The 6142-nt window shown below is 40.2% G+C and overlaps 1 pseudogene across 1 annotated transcript; it reads left to right on the top strand.

The window, feature by feature from the left end:
• Positions 1 to 4415: 4415 nt before the first annotated feature.
• On the top strand, positions 4416 to 5206 carry LOC311593572 (small ribosomal subunit protein eS1-like; annotated as a pseudogene). Its single transcript has one exon. The product of its transcript is annotated as a small ribosomal subunit protein eS1-like (transcript).
• Positions 5207 to 6142: the final 936 nt, after the last annotated feature.

Raw genomic sequence — 6142 nt, 5'->3', positions numbered from 1 at the left:
GACCACTCTTCCTTGACCTAGACCACAATTGGATGGAGCGTGGGTTACAGAGTACGTTGACACCAGCAGAGAGAACAAGATGAGTGCACTGATTTTAACTTTCCTAAATGGTGCAGGAGGTTAAGGGAAATCTGTTCCAGTGCTCATCAATCTGTTACTTTAAAGTACCAAAGTTTTCTGGGAGAAACAAAATGATGGAACTACTGAGCCATTTTGAGAGAATTGGTCCCCAAGCTCAAAGGATGCACGTCTCCCCCCAGAGTCGTTTCTCTTCAATCGGCACAAAAAAGGAATTTATTCCAAGGGCTACTTCATCAGTTCTCATGTTAAACAAGATGTCTGTGACTAATCTTTTCAAGACCCCCAGGACTCGGCATGAACACCACAGAGTGTGGTTACTTCCTATGCGAAGAGGGACCTGTGCTTGTCAGATTCAGAAATTAGTTGCTGAGTGGATGAGTTTTATGTTAATGGTGTTTGTTTGTTTGTTGTTTAAGACACGGTTTCTCTGTGTAGCCTTGGCTGTCCTGGGCTCAGGTTGAAGAGCCGGTTGGCCTCGAACTCACAGAGATAGACCTGCCTCTGCCTCCCAGAATGCTGGGATTACAGGCGTGTGCTGCTGCATCCAGCCAGTGGACAACTCTTAAGATGAATATTCTGAAGCCTTTTTTACCCAGGTTGTAATTAAACTAGCGTGAGTCCACCGTTCTCACCATTGGTTACTTGGTCTGTCTCTTACAGCATCGCTTACCTCCTATCCTTCATTTGGACATTGAAGCCCCATTTAACACCAACATTTCTTTGTTATTTCACCTTTTCCCTCCAGTTCTGTTCATCTGCAGCTTTTACAGTCTCTGGAAGATTTTTGTACTGTTTATTCCTTGGATTATTTTTTATTACTAATTTGCTACTGCTGATAAAAAATGAAACCAACTGATATTTTATCCAGTCACCACAACAATGAGATCTTTGTAAACTTTAAGAGTTTAACCATAAAAACCTTAAGTTGCTCTGTGTGAACCATCTGTCAGACATGCTCAGCGCAGCTGGCAGCCGCCCAGCGTCGTTTCCACGACACCATCGTGTACCAATAGCTAAACCACGTCACAGAGTGGGCTTCTTGGCAGTAACGGAAACAATGCACAGGATACGGAGAACTTGCTGCTGTTGTCCGTGAAGTTCTTGAATCTGCTCGGGAACTGGCATATGTTCTTAGGTTGCTTGCCTGTGGGGTTTTTTTAAAGCCCCCATTGCTAAGTTTCATCAACTGTGTCTACATTTGTTGAAAAGTCCCCTGTTCTCATTTAATCATTGTTCTCTTACCATACATTAAAACAATGTTTTAACAAATTCTTTCTTGAGAAAATACTACTATTGGTTTTACTTGTTTTTCATTTTTCTTTTCTTCTTCTTCTTCTTCTTCTTCTTCTTCTTCTTCTTCTTCTTCTTCTTCTTCTTCCTCCTCCTCCTCCTCCTCCTCCTCCTATTATTATTATTATTATTATTATTATTATTATTATTATTATTATTATTATTATTATTATTATTTTGTGACAAGGTTTCCCTGTCTAGTGTTGGCTGTCCTGGACTTGCTTTGTAGACCTGGCTGGCCTCGAACTCACAGACATCCACCTGCCTCTGCCTTCCGGAAAGGCTGTGATTATAGGGGTGCGGCACCACACCTGGCTCTGTTATTGTTCTTTATGATAATAAAATTGAAGTAATTTGAAGACAGTTTTAGAATGTTGCATTTATGTTCATAAGCAGTTGTGTGTATCATTTTAATTGTATGGGTTCTTGCTCATTTCAGGATCAAAGTTGAACTTGCTTAAACAAGTTTATTAGAAGGGCTGCTGAGGAGGTGGCTCGCTTGGTGAAACGTTTTCAACACTTGCATGAGGATCTGAGCTCAGGTCTCCAGCATCCATGTAAAAAGTGGGCATGGTGGTGTGTCCCTGTGATCTCACTTGTAGGAGAATGAAGACAAGTGGATCCCTGGCCCTTCCTGGACAGATCAGTGTCCTCCAGGTTCCTTGAAAGTCAAGAGTGATCAAAAGACACCCTGTCCTCCGCTCATACGCATGCACATGTGCACACTGATCTGCACACAAGCATGTATACACACCCAAACACACACACACACTTGCATAGAAAGTAAGTTAGAGAGCCCTCTCGTTTTCCTGTTCTCAGAATAGTGTGCATGTGATCATAATTATTTTAAGAACCAAAATATACCACATATTTATTTTGTGACACACGGTTCTAGTTTTAGTTCATTTAATCTGCAAGGAAATACTACAAAAATCTTACCATCTCTCTAACACAAAAATAGAGCTCTCCCCTTAGATGGACTAAGAGTTCCTTTGAGAATGACATTTGAGTGACCGTAGACTGAAAACACAGATTTTCTTACCCAAAATTCTGTGTTCCAACATAGAAGCAGTTTCTTGAAGTTTTTTGTTTGTTTGTTTGTTTTGTTTTTGTTTTGTAAGGAATCCAAGAACATTGTAAATGAAGACACTTTTCAACACATTGATGGAAACCTCAGATAGGCATTCACCACAAGGTGAGGATTCCCGCCTACAGGCCTCGGGTGCTTTGTGGGAGCTTTCTAAGCTTTTGTGTTGATGGAAGATAGTGATCTGCCAAGCCACTGGGTTCCAAAAGGTTTTTATCTATTAGTCACTGGATGGCAGCTAGACACAGAGGTGGGTAAAGAGTCTGGTCTACAAAGTGAGTCCAGGACAGCAAAGGCTACACAGAGAAATCTTGTCTTGGAAAACAAACAAAACAAAAGAGTGGCTATTCCTGGGAGTTAAAGCTAGTCAGAGATAAAGTCACTAGACCTGCAACATCCCAACCTCTACACACTACAGCAGATCTAACCGGGCAGTCTTCTGAAGCAGACATGCCTTCTTTCTAGAGTTCTCCTGAGAATCCATATGTTTAACAGCTCAAAGGGGTTAGGTTATTAGAATCACATTATGAATTCCCGAGAAAACATGTCAGAAAAACCTTCAGCTGCAACACATGTCTAAAGACTCCACAAAGAAGGCATGAGGAGGCCAGGTGGTGGTGGTGGTAGTGCATGCCTTTAATTCCAGGGCTCAGGAGGCAGAGGCAAACAGGTCTCTGAGTTCCAGGCCAGCTTAGTCTACAAACTTAGTTCTAGGATAGCCAGGGCAACACAGAGAAAAGCTATCTCTAAAAAAAAATTAAAAAGTAAAAGTGGCCATAAAGAAAATGAAGGACTGAACTGAATACAAATGAAAGAGCAACACAGCAGCTATGACAGATGCAAATTATAACACCTGTTGAAAAGATAAGCTAGAGCCTAGAGCATACACACACACACACACACACCAATAAAAGAAAGGCAGAAATAAACAGGAACAGAAATCAATAAAATCATAGATCAATGTTTCTCAATATGTGGATTGTGACCTCTTTGAGGATCAAATGATCCTTTCACAGGGGCGGGGGGTGGGGGGGATGGGGGGTAGGGAGTGGGGGGTGGGGGGTGGTGTCGCATATCAGAGATACTGCATATTAGATATTTACATTACAACTCATAACACTAGCAAAATTGCAGTTATGAAGTTTCAATGAAAATAATTTATGACTGGGGGTCACCACAACATGAGGATCTGTATTAAAGTTTCACAGCATTTGGAAGGTTAAGACTAGTATTGTAGACAAACACGATCATCAATGGAAAGTACACTGTCTTCTTGAAAGTAGTCAAAAGGACTGATGACGATTTAGCAAAAGAAACAAGACAAAAGACACCTGGTAGCCAGAAGGCTGCTGGGATATTAGTGCATACACTTTGAAATGGAGGGCGCAGCAAGGGAACACAAAAGTGGCTTCATGTTTATATGTAAAGGAAAAGAAAAAAGAATGTGTGATATAAGGGAGTTATTGTTTGAAATGTGAACTCCTCTCTTGAAATACTGAGTATATTAAGACTACTTTTTTACCTGTCCCCGCAAAAACAAAACAAAACAAAACAAAACAAAAACAAAACAAAACAAAAACAGAAGAGGACAGTTTTCAATTCCTCTCATAAAGCTAATATTATCTAATAATGAGTAAGAACTCAACAGCATATATAGAGTACAGAAACTAGGCATCTCTGAAAGCAGTGCATGGCCGGCCTGGGCTACAGAAGGAGGGTCTCTACATAAATAATAAGCAAACAAATATGTTGTGAAGCATGGCCTCAGTAGAGTTTATTATAAGCAGGAAATTGGCTCAATATTTGAGAAACGCATTCACTGTACTTCACCATAGTAACAAGTTAACTAGGGAAAAAAACCCTCGTAATGATGTCAAGTGATGAGGCAGCAGTGTTTAAGAAAATTCAGCTAGGTACTTCTGCCCTTTTGGCTTCCTGAGCAGCTCCACAGGTTGGCAAGAACAAGTGCCTGATGAAAGGCGGCAAGAAGGGAGCCTAGACGAAAATGGTTGATCCATTTTCTAAGAAAGACTGGTATGATGTCAAAGCTTGGGCTATGTTCAATAGTAGAACGCTAGTCACAAGGACTCAAAGAACCATAATTGCATCTGATGGCCTCAGTGGTCATATGTTGGAAATGATCCTTGCTGATCTACAGATTGACAAGGTTGTTGCATTTAGAAAATTCAAACTAATTACTGAGGATATTCAGGGCAAAAACTGTCTGACTAATTTCCATAGCATGTGTCTTACCTGGGACAAAATGGGTTCTGTGGTCTAAAACTGGCAGACCATGATTGAAGTTCATGTTGACGTCAAGACGACCAATGGCTATTTGCTCTATCTTTTCTGTGTTAGTTTCACTTAAAAACACACACACACACACACACATAACAACCAGATATGAAAGACATCATACGCGCAGCACCAGCAGGTCTGCCAGATCCAGAAAAAGATAATCAGAGTCATGGCCGAAGAATTGAAGACAAAGGACTTGAAGGAAGTGGTTAGTAAGTTGATTCCAGACACCTTTGGAAAAGTGTAGAAAAGGCTTGCCAGTCCATTTATCCTCTTCATGATGTCTTTGTTAGAAAAGCAAAAATGCTGAAGAAACCTAAGTCTGAGTTGGGAAAACTAATGGAGCTCCGTGGTGAAGACGGTAGTTCTGGAAAAATCACTGATAATGAGACAGGTGCTAAAGTTGAACAAGCTGTTGGATATAAACCACCAATCCAAGAATCTGTTTGAAATCCAGACTTTTATATGACAATTAAAAAGTCCTATTTGAGAAAAGAAAAGAAGAAAATTCAACTGACAGTATACTTGATGGTGAAGGCTAAATGCTGCCCTCCTCGCCTACTGGGGGAAAGATTGGAGTTTCTGCTCCCACTACACTTACTCAGCCCAGCTTCACAAATTCCCCTTCCACGTAATAATGAAAAGGGATAGGAGGAGAAATCGAGATTAGAATGAGAAATTAAACTGTCTCTTGTTGTAAATGAAATGTCTCTGTACATTAATTCTTTCTGTAGAAAATTCAAGGAATCACCTTTGAAATTTCCTTCTAAGGTCGACAGAGTCATAGGACACACGATACAAGATAAACACACAAAATTAGCTTACTATCTGTCAGCTGTAAGAGAGCAGAGACTGCCCTACATCCTTAACAGCCTGAAGACTTAAGCTAATCACTCAGTAAACTCAACTAAAGTCAAAGCAGGATTTGTGGCTTTAAATCTGAAAAGAATTCCAGAGCTAGCCAATATGGCAAAGCGGAGTTGGAGATTTTATTAAATATATTTTAAGACTCAAGTATGAGGGCTAAATAGACAGATAGTTGCTTAGGAAAAAAGACATAGAACGTCCATCCCAAGGAAAATAAGACATAGTTATCCACATGTAGAGATGGGCTCCTCAGGGAAGAACCTCAAAGAAAGAATTTGTGTGGGTATAAGATCCTCAAAGCGGATCATGATAGCCTTAGCATTAATATATGTGTACCATTTTGGTAGTTGCAACTTGCATATCAAAAGATTAAGAAACACACACATCTTTTTCTTCTGATAAGTAAGATTAGGAAATGGCTCTGGGTATGCTTCGATGGAATTACAATCTAACAAATTAATGCCAGAAGCCACTAGGGTTTTACGAGAAGAAATATATGTTCTTGCCCTACAAATGGGA

This window comes from Acomys minous, assembly GCF_964271855.1.
Source record: "Acomys minous genome assembly, chromosome: 3".
NCBI lineage: Eukaryota > Metazoa > Chordata > Mammalia > Rodentia > Muridae > Acomys > Acomys minous.
The sequence above is the reverse complement of the archived record's forward strand: the minus strand, read 5'-3'. Positions and strand labels throughout refer to the sequence as shown.